Source organism: Marmota monax, unplaced genomic scaffold (assembly GCF_021218885.2).
Source record: "Marmota monax isolate L192 unplaced genomic scaffold, Marmota_monax_Labrador192_F-V1.1 WCK01_AAM20220418_F8-fsc00008, whole genome shotgun sequence".
In the NCBI taxonomy this organism is placed as follows: domain Eukaryota; kingdom Metazoa; phylum Chordata; class Mammalia; order Rodentia; family Sciuridae; genus Marmota; species Marmota monax.
Window position 1 is genome coordinate 26,893,807 of NW_026694432.1, and position 23,969 is coordinate 26,917,775.

At 48.7% G+C, this 23,969-nt stretch overlaps 2 long non-coding RNA genes and 1 pseudogene across 2 annotated transcripts; 1 reads left to right on the plus strand and 2 right to left on the minus strand.

Moving 5' to 3' along the window:
* Positions 1-388: 388 nt before the first annotated feature.
* LOC131423219 (uncharacterized) lies at positions 389-6,063 on the minus strand. The gene is made up of 2 exons (XR_009224378.1): positions 1,435-6,063; positions 389-1,153 (listed from the first exon to the last, which is right to left on the minus strand). It is a non-coding gene; the product is annotated as an uncharacterized LOC131423219 (long non-coding RNA).
* A 3,527-nt stretch (positions 6,064-9,590) lies between these two features.
* On the minus strand, positions 9,591-23,359 carry LOC131423155 (uncharacterized). The gene is made up of 2 exons (XR_006857111.2): positions 13,152-23,359; positions 9,591-12,754 (listed from the first exon to the last, which is right to left on the minus strand). It is a non-coding gene; the product is annotated as an uncharacterized LOC131423155 (long non-coding RNA).
* LOC124075436 (U6 spliceosomal RNA) lies at positions 13,722-13,822 on the plus strand (annotated as a pseudogene).
* Positions 23,360-23,969: the final 610 nt, after the last annotated feature.

Consider the following 23,969-nt stretch of genomic DNA (forward strand, 5'->3'; position numbering starts at 1 on the left):
AGGCGGCCAACAGCTCCCATTAGTCCCCGCTCTCGGCCTTCATTTATATTGCATGAGCCGCGGAGCTGAGGCCCACCTCTGGTTGCCGGGGGGCCCCCTGCTCCTTCCCCTCCACCCTCCATCTTTATCCTTCCCGGGGAGCATCTGTGTTCACTCCGGTCCTGGCTCCCCACATCCTGCTCCTGCCTCTTCATTACCATGGCGACTGCATCAGGACCAACCCCAGTGACTGTTGTGATGGCTCCTGTGTGGACTCCCTGCGCCTGGTCCCCAAGGCTGAATTGTCCATTAGGCACGGTAGGCACAGTGCCAGGGGCCCATGAGGATAGTTTAGTTTCTTTTAAAATTAGAAGGAAAAAAAAAACCCTTTTAAGTAGAAGATAATACATAACATTAATATATTCGCCTTTATTTGTCATGAAGAAGGGGCCCAGGAAGGGAGAGGCCAAGACTCTCGGGAGTCATCACATGGTCCTGCCCCGCCACCGTCCAGGCCTTAAAAGACAAGCCTGGCCGTATCCTTTGCTGCTTCCAGTGTGGTGAGCAGGAGGGTCCAGGTAACCCGCGGTGGCCCCTGGGCTGGCTGGACCTAGACCCTGGAGGGCAGGAGTGCGGCTCGCAGCTCAGCTGCCCTGGTCCAGGGACTTTGTCTCTGCTTGAGGGGCTGCAGTGAGGCTGGGTGCCCAGGTCTCCAGGCGTTCCTGAGCTGCTGTCCCTCGTATCTGGTCCATCAGGGCCCAGTGGTCTGTTGTCACCCCACGGATGTGGCTGCTCTTTAAGAAGGGAGAGTGACAAGAGGGACGGTCCCTCTGTGGGAATGGCAGATACCTGAATCGTCTCAGTGGGGTGGGACTTTTTCTTAACCTTGACGTGCAGGAAGTGGAGGCCACAGGGTCCCACGGGAAGGACGCTGTCAACCCAGAGTTCCCGGTGCCCGCAGGGTGAAGTCTGAGACCCTCAGCCTGGCTCACCGGTCCCCCCAGGAGCCAGCCCACTCTCTCACCCGCTCCCGGCTGCTCATCAACTCTGAGCGAGCAACGTCACCACTGTGTAGGTTCCGAGGACCTTGGGCTGCTCTCCTGCTCTCCCTTGCTCTAGTTGAACGCTGCAGACTGGGCCGTTTACAAGGGAAAAAGATGTTGTATTCACAGATCTGGGAGAAGGGGATTCAAGGTCAAATGGTCACAAGGCCACATTCCAACATATTTTGGCGACATTCAAACCACTGGCACTGAGCTTTTTAAACCCTCCTAGCCCTGGACGGTCCTCTTTGCACCCTTCCCTGGTCCACAAAGGAGAACTTCTATTCATCCATCAAAACCCCATCAAAGAGTGGCTCCCAGGACCCTCCCCGTCCTGATTCCCAGATACAGAGGAGAAGGTGTTAAGAAAAAAAGAGAAAGATTTGTTTTAGCTTTTTCTTCTTCTCCCCACCTGTAGGAAGCAGAGGCCAGCGCTACGTCTTCTTATTGGATGGGCAGGTGGAAGGGGGGGAGGGAGGAGGAAGAAAGTCCCGTCTGCTCCCCACTTCAAGTTCATGAAAGCTGACGTCTGCTCCACTGGACTCACTGTCTTTGGTAAAAGAAGAAAATCTTAAAATGACTTCTGGTCTCAGCATTTCGACAAACAAAGCAAGAAAGGAATAATGATGAGGTTCCTCGTTCCCTTCCTTATTACCACGCTCCTTCCCCGTTCCTCAGAGGCGATCGTGACCATGAATTTTTTAAATCCTTCCTGCTCATGTTTTTCTATTTTTCTTTTGTTTTTCTAGATGTGTTTGTACATATGAACAATATACAGTGGCTTTTGTGTGTTTAAAGGCATCTTGCAGGAATGAGAAGCTGAATTTAGCCATCTCTAGTGTGAAATCTTCACCTGGTACCTTGTGAGTCCATGTGGGCTGATATTCACATGTCTGGAGATTCTAGCTAGCCATCTAAAGCTGGGAAAAAATCAGATAAAGGGTTCCATTTTCACAGCTGTGTAATATTCCACCAGACTGGCATGGCACGTTAGAACAACAGTCCCCTCAGGGAAGAATGTTCTGGTTTTCTTCTTTTCAGTCCCAATCAATGTCTTGCATGGGTTTTCTAGGTCTCTACCTAACAGTGAAAGTGCTAGAACAGGTGCCTACTTATCTTTAATGCATACCACCAAATTGTGTTCTAGAGTGATCATCCCAACCACAATTCTAGTAGCATGAAAGATCCCGGCTGGAGGGCATTGGGGCACTGAATTTTTGGGGGGCCAATATGATCTGTATGAAATGGAATTAAGTTTAAAAAAAACATTGTTTTCCAGCTTCTTAGTGAAGTTTCATTTTTAACATGTATTTGTTGATCATTTTCATTGTCTAATTGTGGTACTTTCTTTTATTTGATTTTTAAAAAATTAAAATTAGGGGCTGGGGCTGTGGCTCAGCAGTCGAGTACTCGCCTAGCACGTGTGAGGCCCTGGGTTCGATCCTCAGCACCACACAAAAATAAACAAAATAAAGGTATTGTGTACAACTAAGAAATAAATATTTTTTAAAAAATTAAAATTATTTTTATTTTCTGGCAGTGCTGGGGACGGAAACTGGAGCCTTATACATGCAAGTGCTTGACCCCTGGGCTGCACACCAGTTCCTTCTTCCAGATGAGGGTGTCTTTCCCTTTTGAGTTTATGAGAGTTCTATAGATACCAAATTCTATTCTCTGACTGCTGCAACGTCTCACGGATGGGTCGTACTTCAACTGTGTCGTGCGACAGTGTTGGCACACAGAACTTCCAGTCCTCCGTGTGGTCGACTTAAGATTTTTTTTTTTCCCATGATAATCTGTATCTTTTGCTATTTGTTTAGGGAAACTTTTCCTGATATTCCACTAAACTTCCTTAGAATAGCTTTAAAGTTTGGTTTTGCTCTATCAGGAATGTCTCTCTAGGTGCGGTGTGAAGTAGGGATCCAGTGAAGACCTCCCCCCTGGGACCAGCCAGCTCTCTGACACCGTTGGAGGCTCCACTTTCTCTTCACAGAGACGCAGCTGCCTTTGACCGCCCCCCCCCCCAAGACCCTCACAAATGCCTGGGTGTCTGGTCTGCTCCACGATCCACGTGTCTCTCTTCATGGTCCTCCCATGATGTGAATCCTTCTCTCTCTTCTCCGGCACCGGGGATCGAATGTGCCATCTTGTGGCTTTGTCGTGGGTCTTTAGAAGTGGTCGAGAGAGTTCTTTCTTGCTGTTCTTTATTTTGGCTCCTCCTGCCCTTACCCACTTCAGATTAACGTTGGAATCAGGTTGTCAGGCTCTGCCAGGAGCTCCGCCGAGGTTTGAATTGCAACTGCAGTGAATTTCTAGATTCATCTGGAGGAGCCCTGAGCCTGTGTAACCCGAGTCTTCCCAAGCGTGGAGCGTGAACGTGCTATATTTCTCCATTTGGAGGGGCGGGTCTTCCACATTCTTAGGTAACTTCATAATTTTCTCCATAAAGGTCTCTCGCATCTTTCATTGGATTTATTCCCAAGTGACTTACAGTTTTTCTTGCTTTTATGACTGGAAACTTTCTTTCAGTTACACTTTCTGATTTGGGGGGACAGAGAAGGACACTGTTGAGTTTTGCCCAGAAACTTTATTCAGTATTTGCTGGTTCTAATTGTAGCTCATCTTGGATTTTCGGCGGAAACAATTATTCCAGCCACCAACAACGATATCTTTTGTTTCTTTTTTGAAAACTCCTTATCTGATTTTTCCCCTGGTTTTAGATTGCTAGCTAGAATCTCTAGAAAAATGCTGCAAAAGCCCATACAGTAGGCATACATATTTCATTTTTGACTTGAATTATATTTTTACCACTGTATTACATACTGCATATGATATTTACCCTTCAGGTTTTTAGTAGATACATTTTACCGAATTAGAGGGATTTCTGTGTGAAGAGATTATTCTTATTCATGGTTACGATTGCATTCCCCTAATGATGAACGAAGCCCAGTATCTTTTTGTGCTTAGCAGTCATACGTCTATGTTTCCCTTTGAAGAAACGTCTGTTTGAGTTTTTGGCCCATTCCAAAAATGTCGGTGTCTTTTTATTGTTGAATAGTAATATTGAGCAGTGAGAGTTTGATGTAGTTCTTTATCAGCTCTATGACTCACAAATATTTTCTCCTATTCTCTGCCTAGTTTTGTCTTTTTTTTTTTTAATGTACAGAAGTTTTAACTTGAATGAAATCCAGTCTACCTATTCTTCCTTGTGCCTTAGATGTGTTACCTAACAAACAAGAGCCTGATCCAAGCTCATGGAGTTTTACATCTGTTTTCCTCTGAGACTTTCATGATTATAGTTTTCACATTTAGGCCTTCAATCAATTTTGAGTTAATTTTGTACATTGTGATAGTTGGATCTGGAATGTCCCCCAAAGGCCTATGTGTTATCGGGGTCCCAAGCCCATGGCCCTGATGGGAAGTGGTGGTGCCTTTAAGGGGTGGGGCCTAGTGGGAGATCTTTAGGTCATTGGGGGCGTGGCCTCTTGCCATGGGGAGAGTGGACCCTGGCCTCTTGCTTTTTCCCTCTCTCACTTCCTGGCTCCACCCTGTGCTCCTGCCGTGACGCGCTGCCTCCCCACTGGCCTGAGTGCAGCAGGGCTAACTGACCCTGGGCGGGAAACTCTATATAAATGGACTGCCTCGTGCTTTACAGGAACAGAAAGGTTCACACGGTTGACTCTGGGTTTGTTCTTTTGCATGTGGACGTCCAGCACCATCTGTTGAAAAAACTACTCTCCTCCATTGAATCGCCTGTCATTCTCATTAAAAAATCAATTGACTAGGTGTCTGTTCCTGGCACCCAGTCTGTCCCCTGGTTCACACCTCAGTGCCTGTGTGAGTGCCATGGGTTCTGGACTGCTGGGCTGGGAGCACGAGTTTATCAGGAATCCACCTTTGTTCTTCTCCGTCAGAATTGTTTTGGCTATTTTTGGATCCCTTGCTTTTCCATATGAATTTTTAAAAAAAATTTGTAGTTGTAGATGGATGAAAGGTATGTCTTTATTTTATTTGTTTAGTTTTATGTGGTGCTGAGGATCGAACCCAGCGCCTCACACATGCTAGGCAAGCGCTCTGCCACTGAGCTACAGCCCCAGCCCCTCCATGTGAATTTTAAAATAGGGTCTTCAGTTTCTAGGAAAAGAGGCAGCTAGAATTTTGATAGAGGCTGCCTGGGCTCTGCAGATCAGTTGAGGATGCTGCTGTCTTAGCCCTAGGAGTCTTGGCATCCATGAACATGGGATGTTTTCCCATTGACTCAGGCCCTCACATTGCAGTGTTTGGTGTACAAGTCTTCCACTTCTTATGTTGAACTTATTCCTACATATTTTATACTTTAAAAAATATTTATTTTTTAGGTGTAGATGGACACAACACTAATACTTTTATTTTTATGGGGTGCTGAGGATCGTACCTGGGTCCCGCCCATGCTAGGCGAGCGCTCTACCGCTGAGCCACAGTCCCAGCCCCAATATTTCATATTCTCTGAGGTGATTGCAAGTGGAATTGTTTTCATGATTTCCCTTGTCTTTGAATTTAAAATGTCTCTGGTAGACAGCATACTGTTGAATGATTTAAATTTTTCATTTTGCCTGTGTCTGCCTTTTGATTGTTTAATCATTCTGCGTTTAACGTAACTTTTGATGAAGTGGGATTCAGATCTTGCATTTTCTACTTGCTTTCCATATGTCTTATGAGTTTTGTTCTTCAGTCTCTCCATGAATACCTTTTTTGGGGGGGGTGCTAGGTAGATATTTCCTAGCGTGACGTTCATTTCTTTGTTCTTGGTATTTTTTAAATTGTTTTATCAGCAGTTGCCCTTGGTATTACAATGAGCATCTGAAATTCAAATACTCGAGTCCAGGTCAATACCCACTTAATTTGGACAGTACACCTACCTTCACTCCCAGTTAGCTCTACTCTCTCCTTTGACAAATGACAACTTTATACATTGAAAGCTCTTTAGCAGCTTGTAGTTACCAATACATGCAGATGATTTTTAAATTGGATAAGCAAGGAAGAGAGTTACCAAAGACTACACTTACACTTTATATATATATATATATATATATATATATATATATATATATATATATATATATTTCTGTTTATTTGTTTCTGGTTTGGGTACCAGGGATTGAACTCAGTAGTGCTTAACCACTGAGCCATATCTCCAGCCCTTTTTACTTTTTATTTTGAAACAGAGTCTTGCTACGTTGCTTAGGCCCTCACTAAGTTGCTGAGGTTGGCTTTGAATTTGTGATCTTGCTGCCTCAGCCTCCAGAGCCACTAGGATTACAGGCATGTGCCACCACACCTGGCCACTTACTCTATCTTGTATATTTGCATGGGCAGTGAATTTTATTAGTCCCCCATTTATTTATGTGGATTTGAGTTACTCTCTGATGTCCTTTCATTTCAGCCATTTCCTTTAGTATTTCTTGACAAATTCTCTGGGTTTTAATCTACCCTAAAAGGTCTTTCTGCTTCCCTCACCCAGGATAGTTGGGCTGGGTATAGAATTCTTGGCTGACACTCATTTTCCATCTGCATTTTGAATAGGCCATGCCCACTGCCCTCTAGCTTGCATGGTTTCTGAAGAGAAATCAGCGGTTTATCATATTGAGGTTCCCGTGAGTGTGACAAGTCACTTCTGTCTTGTGGCTTTTGAGATTTTGTGTTTCTCTTTGGACAGTTTTACCGTGATGTGTCTTGATGTTCATTCTCATTTGAGTCGGTCTTCCTTGAAGTTGCTAAATTTCTTGGATGTGTAGATTATTGTATTTTTTGAAAAAATATCATATTTTGAAAGTTTTCTGCCATTATTTCTTCAGATGCCCTTTCTGTGTCCTTGTGTCTCTTCTCTGAGATGACCACTCTCTGTGTGTTGGTCTCTGAAGCCCTGTTCATCTGTCTTCATTCTTTTTTCTTTTTATTTCACTGAGAGGGTAATCTCAATTGACCCAACTTCAAGTTTTCTGATTCTTTCTTCTACCCATGTGACTCTGCTACTGAATATTTTCAGTAAATTCTTCTTTATACTTTTCAACTTCAGAATCTTTAAAGATAATCTCTCTCTCTCTCTCTCTCTCTCTCTCTCTCTCTCTCTCTCGTATTTTCTCCTTCTTCACACATTGCTCTCATACTTTTCTTTTAATTCTTTAGAACATTTTTTTTATGATTCTGATGAAAGACTTTTTTTCTAGTAAGTCCAATTTCTAATCTAGGGATTCTTCAAGGATAATTTTCATTGATTGCTTATTTCCCTGTGTATGTGGAGCCCCCAGTACTAGGGATGTTTTCCCCCCAGTACTAGGGATTGAACTCAAGGGGGTTCTGCCACTGAGCCGTATCCCTACCCCTTTTATTTATTTATTTATTTTGAGGCCGGGCTTTGCCAAGTTGCCCAGGTTGGTCTAATGCTTGTGCTCCTCCTGGCTCAGCCTCTTCTGTCACAGGGATGTAGCGTGAACCACTGTGCCTGGCTGGCCATGCGTTTTCATTTCTCTGTGTGCCATAAATTATGTTTGTTAAAAACTGAAAATTTTTAACAATGTAAAGTGGATACTCTGGAAATTGGATCCCCCCTCCCTTCAGTGTTTGTTCTAAATGCTGTCTCTCCCATTGCTAGTTTTATGACTTTTCTGAATTATCTAAAGCCTATGTTTCTGTCCCGTGAGGTCACTAAGCTCTCTGCTTGTTTAGCCTAGTGATCAGGTAAGGATTACACAGAGAATTTCTTATTGCCTTGAACCAATAAGTCTTCTACCTTTTCCCAAGGGGCTCTGCGTGACCTGTAATGCATGACTGTTTTGTCCTTCACGTCCAGCTTGGGCAAGGTCTCAGGTCATCCAGAGGTGCATGATTAGACCTTCCCCGATCTTCTCTGTGCACCTGCTAAGTTCTTAGTCATGCTGGAGGCTGCCAAAATCCCATTTGGACATCTCATTTCCCAGATTTTTTCTTTTTTAACTTTTGAACCGTCTCATTTGCTCCAATTGGCCTGTGCAGTATAATCATTGCAATTGTTGTTGTGGTTATCTTTAAAAGATTCTCTTGTACGGGGCTTTTTTTTTTTCCCCCCCAATGAGCAAATGCTGAGTCGGTTCAAATAATAAGTCTTGCAAGTAGGGCCTTTCCTGAGAGCTGCCCGACAGATAACATAGTGATACCTCTCTGGAGATGGGGCTGTTTGAGGTGTTCCCAACCTAATCTGTGACCCCAGGGACTGATAGGCTGCTGGCTTTCTCAGCTCCTGGGTAGACAGCCTGTTGGTTTTCAAAGATAGCACAGAGCTGGAGAGAAAAGAACGAAAACAGGGAAAATTAAAATGCTACGAGGGTCACTGATCTTACCAAGATTCAGCTGTTTTCCTTGAATAAATGATCTTCAGATTGTTACTCGCTCTCAGTTAATTTACAGAATTCAGAAAGAGCTGATTTTGATAGTTTTTGCCAGGGTCCTCATTGCTCTATGGAGGAGTGGTTTATTGAAAATCAGAACAATTTTTTTTTTCGAGTCATGAATGACTTTTGGATTTTCTTTTTCAAATGATTTTTTTTGCCTCTATTGGGATGAGAAAATGATTGTTTTTGCTTAAGCGGTTTCTGTGATAAATGACTTAATAGATTTTCTAATATTGAAGTACCTAGCTGAGTTCCTAGGACAAGTTACCTGACTCCTGTGTGTTTCCAAACAGGGAATATAAGAGTTTATCTTCACTGATTCTAAGTGAGAAAAGAATTTAGAACAGCGCCTGGCACCTAGTACATCCTTGATGAAATCAGTATTGCCTTTCCATTCCCGGGGTAGAAAGCACTCAGTCACGATAAAAATGGTCATTTTAAATATATCGCCACATTCAACTTGCTAGTATTTTTGGAACGTTTGCGTGTTGGGTGGTAAATGGGAGATTCATTTAAAATGCCCGATCTTTTATTGTTCTTGTCCAGTTTTGACAGCAGGGTTATTCTGACCTCAAAAAACAAGTTAGGTGTTAGAAGGATGTCCATTATGGGTACGTTATCGAGGGAAAGGGGACAGACAAGAGGGAAGAGGTGACCAAATAGAGGGACGTCTGGAGAACTCCCCTCGAGGCTGGGAACAGCAAGGGGCCACTGGAGCCTCACATGCTGAGGGCCCGACCCCAGGCTCTTGTGGCCACCCCAGCAAGGTGGGAGGCCTGTTGTCTGCCCGCGTGGAGCATGAGGCTTCCTTGCTCCATCAAGGCCACCGTGCCCAGGTTCGGCAGAAACAGTGCAGCCGCCTGACTTTGAGGATGGTGTGGGCGTGGACGGGAGGCCATCGCTGGTCACTTGCCCTGGTGTTCTGGGGTGTTACGATCCTGGGACCCTTGAGGATAATCGGGGAAGTCTCGGTAACGGTGAAGACTGTACCCCTGCCTGTCCAGCAGGAGAGAAGCCTGGCGACATTTAAGTCTGACGGATAGAGAAAGAGAACAGGTAGCAGGTCCTGCCCCCCAAGATGTGGAGCCGACCTCCCCCCTGCAAGACTCCAGGACTGCCCGGTAGTCCTCTGTACCGGGATCCAATGCCTGAGATAAACACCTTAAAAGGAGGAAGATTTTATTTTGGCTCAAAGGCTGTACATCATGGTGTGGCCCGTGGAGGCGGGAACGGCTCACCTCCTGATACCGGGAAGGGAGAGAGGAAGAGAGCAGGGGCCACATCCCCTTCAAGGGCCGGTGACGTGACCTCCGTCCTCCGGGCTTCCCTTTCCAAGTGCCACCTCCCAGTAGCACTGAGCGGGGGACCAAGTCTGTGATTCCCGGGCCCCTAAGGGGACGTTTCAGATCTGATCTAACAGCTGTGTCTCCGGATCATCTCCTACTGACGTGTCCCCCTTTCTAGGCTGTGAGCTCCCGGCGACCAGCTGTGGGCCATCTCTGCTATCCTGAAGAGCGGCCCCGTCCCCAGCGGACCCTTCACAAGTCCTTGGTGGAACCAAATGGGATACAGATAAAAGTCCCTTCAATGAGTTGAAAGCGCGTTTCTGAGTGAGGCTTTCAAGAGAAGAATCGTTCAGATCTGAAGAAACCAGCCACGCGGGCGACGCTGGACCTGCTGGCTCACAGCCATGCCAGGGAGCCTTCCTGGGCAAGGTGTTTGCAGGGGAAGAAGGACGCACGTGTGGCAGGCCTGGTCCCCACCGCAGCGGTGTTCCGAGGCGGGACTGGGGGACGCGACTGGATTGTGAGGCTCTGACCTCCTCAACCCACGGATAACTGAGCGGACTCTGGGGGGGGGAGCTGTAGGCAGGGGGGGATCGTGGCTGGAGGAAGTAGGTCACTGGCAACGTGCCCTTGGGGGCTGTATCGTGTCCCCAGTCCCTTCCTGTTCCCTCTCTCCTCCCCGATGCCCTGAGCGGAGCGGCTTTCCCCCTCCAGCCCTCCCACCTCGGGCATCCTGCCTCGTCCCCGACCGACTCTGGAACTGAACCCTCCCAAACCAGAGCCCAACAGGCTGGTCCTCCTTTAAGTCGTTTCATCGGGTATTTTTTGTCACGGTGACAAAAGCTGGCTCATGCTCCCTGGGAGGCTGCAAGAACAAGGCTGGCTTCCCAGACTTCCTGGCAGAGGGTTTTCAGATGTGATTTGGGTTCCGCCCGTCAGAGTCTCCTGTGCAAGACTTGGATTGGAACCGCTTTAAAGAGAGAGAGAGAGACAGACAGACAGACAGAGAGAGGCAGGGCACAGGCCCCCCTCCAGTGGCACGGGCTGGGAAGAGACGGTGTGGTGATGGGGCTTCCCGACTCACTGGTTTCCTTGGCAACCGTGGAGGGGAGACGGGGGATGCTGGAGACGGGAGGTCCCCCCTTGGACTCAGCGCGGCGCCCGCTGCTCCTGTCCTCCCGACACTCGGAAGGCTCCGAAGACCTGAGGAAAGCTCCCCCTCCGCCTCAATTGGTGCGAGCGAGGTTTCCGATATCCGCCATGGAATCCTCATAGGTGTAGACTCCAGATCTCAGGGAAATGGAAATCTGGGGTCGGTTATTTGATCTGATTGGACCTGAAGGCGACCGCGATCCCGTTGGCAGGAAGGGAAGGGCCTCGAGTCACTTGTCCATTAAGGGCACATGGTGGCGGGCCAGCGGACTGCTGTGCTGACCCGTTCAAGCAGGAATGGGGAGGACAGGCCTCGCGGGGCACATCAACCACTTCTAACCACACTGCTGAGTTTCAAGGAAAAACCAGGACCCCAGCTTTATAAGAACATCTGTGGCTGCCTCGGACATGACTTCGCATCTGGGTCAGCCACAGGAAGCAAAACTGCAGACGCGCTGCTTCGTAACCCCGAGGTTGCTGAACCCCAATGCAGCTGCGTTCTCACCCCAGTAAGTCTCTTAGAGAGCCAGGCGGTGCGCTAGGAGAGGGGCCCTGAGCCGAAACTGTTTTTTGGCCACTTTTACGGACAGAAGCGATCCCTGGTTACCGAGTCCCCACCCGTGAATCCTGTCTTGTTGGGACATCTTGGAATGACCCTTGCCTCGCAAGGGGATACCGTGCTTCCTCTGGACCATCCCAGCACATGGTGGTGGAAGACAGATTCGAGCATCGTAGGCACCCGAGAATATTCTGTTAATTGACGTTGTCAGAAAATGAGGAAGTGGGGGCATGGGCCCCGAGGGTGTTAGACCAGGGAGGGAGAAGCATGATTTCAAATCACATTTCTAATCAATCCCGAGTTAATTGAAGGGGAAACTCACCACGGTATCGGGATTCGGTGTGCCGACTCAAGCAGCTGGGAGCTCTTACACTTGCTTGGCTCATGGGTGGTCTTCAAAGAGGGCGCCATGACCCCTTCCCTGTGTTCCTGACCTCCTGTAATCGCATCGTGTTGATTGGGGCCGCGCACGACTCACTGTAGCCAACAGGATGCAGCAGAAACGGAGACCAGGACATTCTGCTTTGTGCTCTTGGGAACCCTGGGCAGCCATGTAAGGACTCCCAACTATCCCCTGGGGACAGAGGTCACATGGAGGAGCCTGGAGGGCAGACGTGTGAGGGAAGGGGTCGCAGCCCAGGGTGGGGTCTCTGCCCAGGACTGAACGTTGTTTGGTGGACCACGGAGGCTTCCCTCGTGGGAACTCGGGTCGGAGGTCTGGGTTTGCTTTGATGAGAGGAGATGGCAAAAGTAGCTCTGCTCAGAGACCCAGAGGGAAGCCTGGATTCTGGTGGCCCGGAGGAGGCATCCACAGCTCCGTGTGCCCAGCAGAGACCACAGGCCCGAGTCTCAGAGCCCTGGCCCGCAGGGGGCAGTTCCTCCTCGTCCCCTCCTGATTGAGCTTTGAGCGTTGCTCCCAGGGACCTGGCCCGTGGAGAGGAGCTTTGGAGACCAAGGCACCAGGAGCGCCCCGCCAGCACAGGGGCCATTGCCAAGTCCGCGTCCTGACAGCCCGGGAGGAAGCTGGCGCCCTGTCCCCACCGCCCCTTTCCATTCTGGCTGGAGAGAGAGGCCTGGGAAGGGCCCGAGCTGTGGAATGGGCAGCAATGGCGTATTCTGCCTTCCAGCCGGAGTCCCGCATCCACTCCTCCACGGCCACCCACCTGGTCGTCAGAGCTGAGAGACGGACCGGACCCGTCAGCCTTTGAGAGAGCAGTGTGGGGTGCACTGGCTGCGATCCCCAGGATGGTCCCTCCAGAGCTGCACACATCGATTCCTGTGTGGGAAGTGCCGGCTCACGCCACGCCTGATGGCTTTGCTGATGACTCTCTGGGGAGAGGACATGCCAGCTGACCTTCAGCCCAGGACGGGTGACAGGAAGCCCACTGTGGGAGTCACCTGAGACAGCCAGGAAGCGTTTCTCTCCTCTGTGAAGAACACCCTGCAGGTGCCACCTTCTTCCTCGGCACCCTGTGTCTGGGCCCCTTCCCGCCTCTCCTGAGGGCTGGTGCCCTGGGTGTGAGGTGCCATTGACCACCGAGGCCACGCCCCTTCTGTCTCGGGTCTCCAGCCCCAGAGCTCCCCTATATGAACTCCAGGTTCTGGACCCGCCGGTCAGTGCCCTGAGCTTCTCTCCTACCCCTGAGGTGCCTGGAAGGCAACATTTGTGCCTCAGGGAAGACGTCAGATTTGGGGACTCAGGGGTCAGTTTGGCTATTTTACTTACCACTGGGGTGACCTTCACAGGCTCTTAAGCTCCGGGGCCCCAGGTGTTTTCCTCTGTAAATGGAAGGTCATCAGAACCTGCTCACAGAGCCACGGAACAGAGCAGGTGACACGGCACACGCACAAGCCCTTTGGAAACGATCAGCTCCACTCTGCGTAGGGTCACTGTCATCATTGTGCCTCGTCGTGCGCTGAGGACCGTTCATGAGCTCAGCCACCAGCAGTTCCTCTTTCTATCACGCTGTTGAGTGCCCCCCACCTGGGAAACAAGACCATGGAGGGCCAATGACTTGTCATCACCAGCATCTCCCACATCGTCACCAGGAGCAGCAGCAGTGTTACCGTTGCCATCATCGTCACCATCACCATTGTCATCGTCACCATCACCATTGTCATCGTCACCATCACCGCACGCCATGTCTTGAACATTTACCAAACTATGTCCTTGGCATTGATTTTCACAACAGCCTTTCAGGTTGTGTCTGACTGTCACCCCTCTGTCACAGTTGGGGAAACCACGGGTAGTCCAAGGTCGATCCACTTGCTTAAGATCCTACGGAAGTAAACTTGTGTGCTGGTTTTGTCACATGCCCTAAAACTGGAACGATACAGAGATTAGCACGGCCCCGCCACGAGGATGATGTGCAGATTCTTGAAACGCTCCTGATTTTTTGTTTTGGAGAAGAAGAATGTAGAATAGAGGTCGCCAGGGTCCAGGAGGAAGGGTGAGGGGACATGGGGACAGTTAGATAACAGGCCCCGGGGTACAGTGGAGGGGAGGAAGGCCACCTCCGTTCCAGAGCCCAGCAGGGGAACGGTAGCCTATGATTTATGATATATTTCAAAATAACTAGGAGAGTCCAAAGTTCCCAACACAGACAAATGATCAATGTTCGAGGAGATGGAGAGACCAATTACCCTGCTTTGGTCATTACGCATCGTCTACATGCATCCAATTATCCTGCCGTATCCTATAAATATGTACAAATGGTGTGTGCTCATTAAATTTTTTTTTTAATTTAAGGAAGTAAACTTGGCTTGTTGGAAAATTAGAAAACATGCTTGCTGCCTCTTCTTTCTTATCAACCTGAGAACTAACGACTCTTACGGGGCTCTGGGCCATTTGGGATGCCAACAGTATTATCAAGCTGTATTTTAAACGCCCGTGGCAGTTTTTTTTTTTTGGAGGGGGGTACCTCTTGGCATTGGAATAGTGCCAACGGTAGGGTGGGCACCTGGGGCTGCCAACATCCTGAATGTCCACTGCTGGGGCCGAGGGGCGGCCAGGCCCTGTCTTCCACCAGCGAAGCAGGCGCCAATTAGGGCGCTACTTGGAAAGTTGCTCTCATTAGCTGGAAGCCGTCCAGATTGCTCTCTTTGTTCCGAGGCTTTAGAAGAGGAAGCCCCCTCCCCAGCTCTCTCCCACCCCGTCCCCAATTGCCAAACCTCAAGGACCACAAATACAGCTAATTAGGTCCGCTTGGCTGGGCCTGGCTCTCTGGATAACACCTTTCATGAGAACTGACCTTCCAGGGCCTGCAGGGGTGAGGGTTGGTCACCCTGGTGACCCACGACAGTGGGAAGGTGTGGGTGACATCTCCACTGGCCCCCAAGCCTGTGCCCTCTTTCCTCCAGGCTTGAAGCCCTCCAGGGACACCAGCAGTGTGACAGGAATCTGGGGTCAGTTCATTGGCGGCCTCAGCCTTAGTGACATCTTAAAGGAACCTGGTGGATGGTCTCCAGGGTGAGGTACTGTGTTCTATTTGTTATCCCCATCTCTTGCCCTCTACACAGGCATGCACGCACACTCACACATGTACCCGTCCGTACACACACATGCTCACGCATGCACACGCGCACACACACACGCACAGCTGGGAGCTCTTAGGCCGTGCATACAGAATTGAACTTGGACCATTCCTGCCCCATGGCATGGGCCACAGGCAGGAGGAGGCTGGGTGATCTGCACTGAGGACAGTGGCTGCTAAGTTCACTAACCCAAGGTTTAAGCTGAACTCTGAGCTCGGAGCTCAGGTGGAATGGGAATGGGGCACTGTGAATCCAAGGGGGGCCTCACTTGCTAAGTTCTCGACAAACTTGGGGAGGCGCGTGGCCTTTTCAGAGGGGAAAGCACTGCCCAACACATCCAGAGATGGGGGATGGCATTCCTAGGGCCCCGATCCTACTCCCTCTGAGCAGAGGAGCCTCATGTTCATCAAGCCTGCCCACGACTTGGTCACAAGACGAATGCAGCCCCAGTCCCCCCGTGTGAGCGGCTGCCCCAAGAAAGGGCAGAGATGACTTCCCTGCAAAGCAGCCTTGACCACTCCTGACATGGCCCAGCTAACGGGAGGGTGAACCCTCTTCTGTCTTCAGTTTTCCAAACTCTTCCTTATTTTTAATGTGACCAAGGCCACAAGGAGAGACTGATGGCAAACATTCTACTTTTTTCCAGGAATTTCAACACCAATCTCCCACGTCACCTGCCTTCACGTTGCTTATCAGGCTATTGGGGGGGGCAGCTGTCATGGAGATGGTCATCTCTGCACCCTAAGATACGTCCTCATCCACACAGACAGTCATGCTAACAAGACTGAGGCAGAGATTTGGAATTGTGGCCAGGACTCCTTCAAACCAAGGTATGTGGCATCCTGGAGTGCCCCTGATGATCTACTTAGGACCAGAAGGCAGATTGGCTGCAACAGAGAAAAGTATTTCTTTTTCATTTCTGGCCCAGAAAATTTGGCCAGTGTCCCAGCGGCTACACTTTGTAGAAGTCACTTCAGACACAGTGTTCCTCCCAGGGCTGCTGGTGAAATCCATCTGCAGAAGAAAGAATGGCTGAGAAGTTGGTCGGCCACATTGGCTCTCCTCCCTCCATCCAGAGAGATGTGGTCGTGGTCGGGAAGCTACTAGAAACCCCTTCCTAGCTAGGTGCAGAGAAGCCTCTCTGGTTATACAAACCGGGCTGAGTCAGGCTGATGGCAGAAGGTCCCGGCCAGGCCCGGCCCAAACCTGGGCCCTCTCCTGTATATTAGTGCTGAGACTTGCAGCCTGGTGGCCAGGGGGGACAGGCCCCTCCTCACAGCAGCAGATGTGCACGGAGTCTGCTCACATGCCGGGCCCTGTGGGAAGTTCTTCAGATGACCTATCTCACTTAACCTCACAACAATCTCGGGAGGAGGGCTAAGGTCACCTCCAAGTATGCCCAAGGTCCATCTCTGAGGCTCAGGGACAGAGATAACTTGTCTGAAGTCCCAAAGCTGGTGAGTCGGGAAGCCGAGATTGGAATCCCAGGTGTCCCCCCTCCTGAGCCCCTGCTGTGCTGTCTTTCTGGGGTTAAGTATTTAAGGCTGGAGGCCCACATCGGCCTCTTCTTGTTGACATTTAACTTCTGATCTGTTTTCTGTCTGGGTTTTAGGGCAAGGATCAAAGCCTGGCTCAACTCCAGGTAACGGCAGGGGACAAGCCCCCCTGGGCTGGGTCAGCTGGTCTGACTGTGGCATCCCTGGCGGGAGGTCTGACCTCCCCCCCTCCCTCCCCTCCTGTTTTAGTGACAAGGAAACACATGCTGTTTTCCTTCTGGGCAGCAGTAAAAAGTAGTGTCAAGGAACCCTGCAGGGAGACTGCTCACACAGGACTGGTGGCTTTCAGCAGGAGAGCTGGGGGGACATTGGTGTGGCTGGGCCACAGGTTTATCAGATCTCAAGGGACACTCATGGAGGCCAGGACAGCACCTCAGGGTGCTGCAGGAGCAGCAGGTCCAGTTTCCAGTAACGTGGTCCGATGGACATGCAAGGACAGTTCCTGTGGGAATCAGGCCTCCCCCAGTCTACTGTTCCCAACATGGAGATGGAGAGACCGGCCCCGGGGGGATATTTGGAGATCTCCCTGGCAAACCTAAAGCCGTGCGGTAAACCGAGCTCACCTCGCGGCCGTCTGTCTGTGGTCACTACTCTGCCTGATGGGATTCTTTGGTTTTCATCTGTGAACTTAAGTAGCTCACTGCGGTGGTAAGAATGTGTCTGAATTCTGTTTCTGGCCATAATGGAGAAATGGGGACCAGATTTGTCCTCCCACCTTAAATAAGAGTCAGACCGAGTGTCGGAAGCAGTGGTTTTCAGACATTGGAGATGGGCAGCTCGGGCCACTGCCTGGGAGGAGGGAAGCAAGTGAGGAGAGGCTCAGACACAAAACAAAAAAACCACACTGCATGAAATGAAAAGTGCATTAGATGCCCAAGGAAAGAACCATCAGTGGATCTGAAAATAGAGTGATAGAAACTATTAGAACAAAGTGCACAGAGACAAAGGCAAGGGAAAAATTAAACAGCATTAGTGACAGACGGACAATATCAAGCGTCTGACATACGTGTAACTGGAGACTCCGGAGGAGGGACAGGAGATGGTGAGAGACTGAAGAACTAGGAACTAAAACACATTCAAATTTGATGAGAACCACAAACCCACAGATCCAAGAAGTTCAATAAACCTCCCAGGAAGAATAAAACAAAAGAACCCAAGCCCTGCCTCATGGTGATACCGTCACTCAAGAGCATGATCAAGAGAACACGTCAGAACAGTCGGAGAAGAGGACACATCGTGACCAAAGAAGGAAGATGAGAGGAAAAGCCGAGTTTTCACAAGACAATGAAGTGACACCTTTAGAGGCTGAATTCTTAAAAAAATCAGTCAATTTATAATTCCTGAATATTTTTCAAGGCATTAAGGCAAAATAAGATCTTTTTCAGATGCATTAAAGCTGAGGGAATTAATCACCCTGAGACTTGAACCAGAGACCAGTTCTTTGGCATCAGGAAGATAAAATCAGACACGTATAGAGATAGACACCAAGTAATAAAAAGTGCCAGGAATGGTAAATCTGTGGATATGTATAGAAATCTATTTCCATAATTCTAAAATATATTTGGCTGTTTAAAGGAAATAACAATAATGATTTGAAACATCTACAGAAGTAAAATTATGAGCATTCTAATGCAGAAAGTGGGAGAGAGGAATAAAAGAGTGTTTATGGTTTGAACTTAATATATGAAGTGGAATAGCATTTCTTGATGGTAACAAATTAAAGACATGTATCATAAACTCTAGAGCAACCACAAAAAGAAAGAAACAAAGAACCCCCACACCCAGATATATAGCTAGCAAGTCAATAATGGGGTAAAAGAAAACCATAAAAAGGGATTAATGCAAAAAAGAGGAAGAAGGAGAAGATATAAGGAAAAATACCAGATGAAATCAGTGGAAAATAAATAACAAGATGATATATTTAAAGCCAGCCACATTGATAATTATATTAAATGCAAATGGCCTAAAGATGCAAATTAAAAGTCAGTTATTGGGGCTGGTTTGCTGGCATTTGCTTGTAATCCCGTGACTCTGGAGGCTGAGGCAGGAGGATCCCGAGTTCAAAGCCAGCCTCAGCAAAAGCAAAGCGCTAAGCAACTCAGTGAGACCCTGTCTCTAAATAAAATGCAAAATAGGGCTGGGGGAGTGGCTCAGTGGTCGAGTGTCCCTCAGTTCAATCCCTGGTACCCCCAAAGAAGAAAAGTCAGATGTTGTTATCTTGAATAAAAAAAGAGCACAAGACCCAATTAAATGTTGTCTGCAAGAAACTTAGTTTAAATATAAATGCATGCATTAAAAAGTAGAAGCACGAGGGCCTGGGGATGTGGCTCAAGCGGTAGCGCGCTCGCCTGGCATGCGTGTGGCCCAGGTTCGATCCTCAGCACCACATACAAACAAAGATGTTGTGTCCGCCGAAAACTAAAAAATAAATATTAAAAAAATTCTCTCTCACTCTCTCTTTTAAAAAAAAAAAAGTAGAAGCACGAACTCTCTTTGCTTTTCTGGCTGACAGGAGCTGAGCAGCCCTCCTCTCCACACCCCACACCACGCTGTTCTGCCTCACTTCAGGCCCAAAGAAATGGAGACGGCTGACCATGGGCTGAGGCCTCTGAAACTGTGAGTCAAAAATAAACTTTTTCTTCTGCAAGTTGTTCTCATCAGGCACTTGGGGCACAGCAGAAACTGGTACCAAGAAGTGGGCACATGCTGTAATTAACCTGACTACGTGATTCAGAGGCCTTTGAACTGGTTTGTGAGAGGAGTTTAGAAAAGTTTGGGGATGCAGACTGGGAAACCTTAGAATGCTGTAATAAATTGAGCCCTTTATTATGTTCTTTGGTTTGGAATCTGCTTTGACTGACATTAATATGGTCATTCCAATTTTCTTTTGATTAGTGTTGGTGTGGCATAACGTTTTTATCCTTTCACAATTTTAATTTTTTTTTCCCTCAAAGCAGCCTTTCAAATGAGTTTACGCTTTGATCCTGCAGTGGCTGGGGTCTTGCTGATTCCTGAGATGCCATCAGGCATCTTTCCCATGGTGCCTGTGCAAAGTACTTGGTTTGTCTCTAATGGTGATCATCTCTTCAGCAACCCCACCTTCCTCGACCCTGAGGCTAGGTCATAAAAGGTGTCACACCTACCTGGGGAGCCTCTGTGTCTCCTATTTAGGACGCCCCTTGAGTTCTGGGATGGCAGGAAGCCCAGTCCCATGGACAGCTAGGTGTCCTATCTGCCAGCCAATGGCCACCATCATCTTCCAGAGTTGAGAGTGAACAAGTATCCTGAGACTCCAGTCCGTGGGCTTCAAGCCGCCACCGTCGACACTGACAAGAACAGCCGAGCCGTTGCAGGAGGAAGCCGAGAGGCATGAGCAAAACAAGGGGTTACCTTTTTTCTTCTTCAATGAAAAGACGTTTATTTCTTCCCAATGTAAAAGAGGCCTAAGGCAGGCAGCTCATAATCATGGGGCCTGGGCTCCCTCTGTCTGGCTGACACCCATCACCACCCAAGACGGCTTCCTGGGTTCCAAACGCCATGCCCCATCCTAGGAGCAGATATTGGGGCGGGCAGTTAATATTGTCCGTCTGCCGTTCCAGTCTCCAAATATCGAGGTCTTCCTATCTCATGGAATTTGCTGTTTTAAATGCACGGGCTTGGTGTGGTCACAGGATTGGGGCACTGTCACACAGTTTAATGCCAGGACATTTTCAACAGCCCTGAAAGAAACCATGAGCAGTCACTCACTCCCTTTCTCCTCCATGTCCCCAACCCCTGGCAACCGCTGACCTCCTTCTGTGTCTAAGGGTGTGCCTATTCCGGACATTGGTCGGCACTGGAATCGCACGGCGTATGGCTTGGTGCCTGACTGTCCTCATTTAGCCCAGTGTTCCCCAGGGTTATCCGTGCGGTACTGTGGACAGGTACTGGGTATGGTTTGGATGGGAGGTGAGTTTCCCCCCCAAAACTCCCGTGTGAAGCAATGTGAGAAGATTTGGAGGAGAAGTGATGGGGTCATGGCCTTAACATAATCAGCGAATGAATCCCTGATGGGATGAGCCCCGTGGTAACTGGAGGCAGCGGGTGTGGCTGGGGGAAGTCATTCATGGGGGACGCGGCTACGGGGCGTGTATTTTGTTTCTGGGGAGTGGAGGTCTCTCTCTGCTTCCTGATCGTCACGTGAGCTGCTTCCTTCTGCCACACTCTTCCACCATCACGTTCAGCCTCACCCGGAGCCCCAGGAAAGGAGCCGGCCTTCTATGGACCAAGACCTCTGAAACCTTGAGCCCTCAAATAAACTTCTCCCCTACAGTCGTGCTGGTCGGTCTTTTAGTCACAGCAGCCAAAGAGCTGACTAAATTAGTACTTCATTCCTCCAGGTGTCTACTCCACGTTTTGCTCACACACTTGTTGTTGATGGACATCTGGTCAGTTGACCCTTTTAGGCTCTCGTGAATAACGCTGCTGGAGATATTTTGCACAGTTTTTGGGTGAATGTGTTTTCCGCTCTCTTGGTTAAATACTCCAGTGTCCACCTCTACCGTGGAATTGCCAGGTCCCACGGCAGATCTGTTCCACTTTCCGGTGAACTTCTAACTAGGTGCTGAGTGGCTACTACATTCCCACTAGCACTTTATGAGAGTTCAATTTCTCCACATCCCAAGGCTTATTTTTTTCCCTTTCTAAACCAGAGCCATCCAAGTGAATGTGCCGTGTTATCTCATGGTTTTGATTTGCATTTCCCTCGTGACTAGTGTTGACATGTCTTCACGGACTCATTCGCTATTTGCATATCTTCTTTGCAGAAATGTATGTTCAATCCATTTGCCTATTTTCCAGCTAGGTCATTATCATTATCATTATTATTATGTTTTGCTGTCGAATTATGAGTTCTTTATATTCTGGACAGTAGACTCTTATCAGTATACGATTTACAAATATTTTTTCCTTCCCGTGGATTGTCTTGAGTGTCTAAATCCGTCAGGATTCCCCAGAAAAACAGAAGCAATAGAAACAATTTTAAAAAACATAAAAGACCTGTTTTAATGAACTGTCTCACACAACTGTGGGAACTGGCAAGTCTGAATTTCATGACAGGCCAGCAGGCTAGAATCTCAGATAGAATTGATGCTATAGTCTTGAGAGAGAATTTTTGTTTTTCTCCCATAACCCTCAGATCTTGCCATCAAGGTCTTCAACTGATTGGGGGAGGCCCACCTACAATGCTGAAAATAATCCTCACTTAATATCAACTGACTATAGATGTTAATCACATCTACAAAGCACCCTCACAGTAATATCTAGACTAATGTTTTTCTTAAATAACTGGATCCTGTAGAGTACCCATGTGGACATAAAATTAAACATCACACTTTTACTTGATGCACCAGTTTTTAATTTTGATGAAGCTCTATTTATTATTTTCTTTGGTTGTTCACGGTCTAGGTGTCATATCTACAATCAGCCATTGCTTAATCCTAGTTTTGCAAAGATTCACCTCTACATTTTCTTATAAGAATTTTATAGTTTTAGCTCTTGTGCTTAATTAACTCTTTGACCCACTCTGAGTTCAGTTGTTTTATATGGTGTGAGGCAGGGATTCAAGAGCATTCTTTTGCTGGGGATGGTGTCATCTTTGCAAACCACCAAGTTATGTTTTCCATCTCCTGAAGATTTCAGTGATGTGTTCAGGCTCCATAGAGAGATTAAACCCTGGACTTAACATAGTTTGTTTCAAAATTGGACAAAAAACTTGAGCTACCAGTCTGAGCTTCTGTCTTGGGGGTCCCAGCTTGTGCCTTGAAAACTCACGAGAGGGGCTGCAACAGGTCAAATTGGGCTTCTTAGAGGAGTGTTCACACACTGGCCAGCACCAAGTGGTCGAGGTTGCTGACCTGGCAGGAGAGTCTCCAGGGACCTGCCAACCGTGGCCCAGAGGCCAAATTGACAGTTGTAGTGAACAAAGCCTTCCAGGAACATGGCTGCATCCACTCATTTTCCTGTTGTCCAGGCTTGCTTGAGTGCCAGAAGGACACAGTTAGGTCATCGTGACAGGACCACATGGCCTTCAAAGCCTAAAACATTGATCGGAAACTTTCTTGTCCTGTGGTGTCATCTGCCCAGAACGTCAACCTTTGTTTTCTTCAAAACAAGGAAAAGGGTTGAGAGCTGCCCGTGGGCTGTGTGGATGGTGTTGGGCATCGCACCCTCCTGAGGGGTACGTCTGGCACCGGGAACTCCCCGTGGCACCCACAGGGACTGACCACCTGATACGGATGCACTTCCTCCTCAAGCTCTGCCGGCGACCCCACACTGGACCTGAGATGGGTGGGACCTGCCAAGATGCCCATCACCCTGCCCACTGCAGGACACCATGAAGCAAGACTCCGCCTTTGAGCCCTTACCCCTGCCTTGGATGTTCCCCCTTAAATAAACCACCACCCCATCTTTCCTTTGTCCGGTGCCAGCGCCCGTGTGGCCTAGATCTGCCAGGGGCTCTGCTTTTTGTGAATATATTTCTGACTCTTTGAGTTTTGTTCTTCACTAATTATTTGAGACTTGAAGTTTCCAGGTGGCTTACACCCTCCTCTGCAGGAAGAAGAACCCCCCAATGAGACGCTGGCCGTCACCCCTGTTAAGAAAGTAGCTGGGCAGCAGAGGTGCCACACCCAGGTCCCCTGGATCCTTTTGATGATTAGGTCTCTGGCTCCTAGGTCCTCTGCTGCTTCTGTGAATGGCCCAAATAGTAAGTCACCTTCTTGGGAAATTTGCCTTTGCTGACTGGGACACCTTGTGCAGAGGTCCCCCCCCCACCCCCATCGCCCCCATCCCCATGATGAGCTGGGACGAGAAGAGGCATCAGAACACCCTGTGGGGTCGGGCTGCAGCTAGACCTCATCTTGACTGCATCTGATGTGGCTTCCCCCTCCTGGGGAGAGGGGTGAAGGTTATGTGCAGACCCCGTACCATGTTAGCTAAGGGAAGTGAGTATTGGTGGCTTTGGGTGTCCATGGGGAGTCCTGGAACCTATCCCCCATGATACCTGGGGGTGACTGTGAGCAGATAGATAAGGAAAGAAATATAGAAGTAGATGTCTGTGGCACTGAGAGGGCGCCGGGGCACCACTGCCCCATAGCAACGAGCACCCTTAAGATGCAGATCTGGGCTTCTAAACACCAATCTCCACTAAGAGGAACCAGGGCTCCTTGGGGAAATGGCTGATTTCAAAGCTGGGACAGAGGAAGGGCAAGATAAGCGGGAATAAAATTTTTTTCCTCTCTAGAAAATAAGGACATGCTCAAAGTCTGATGAGATAAGGTCACAGAGAACCCAGAACCCAGCTCAGAGGGGCTGCCACCGGCCAGATCTGGAATGACGTGAGCATCAAAATAAATCATACCAGAGCCGATTATAATCCACCGGGTGGAGGCAGAATCCTGAGTCCGCGTTGGTGT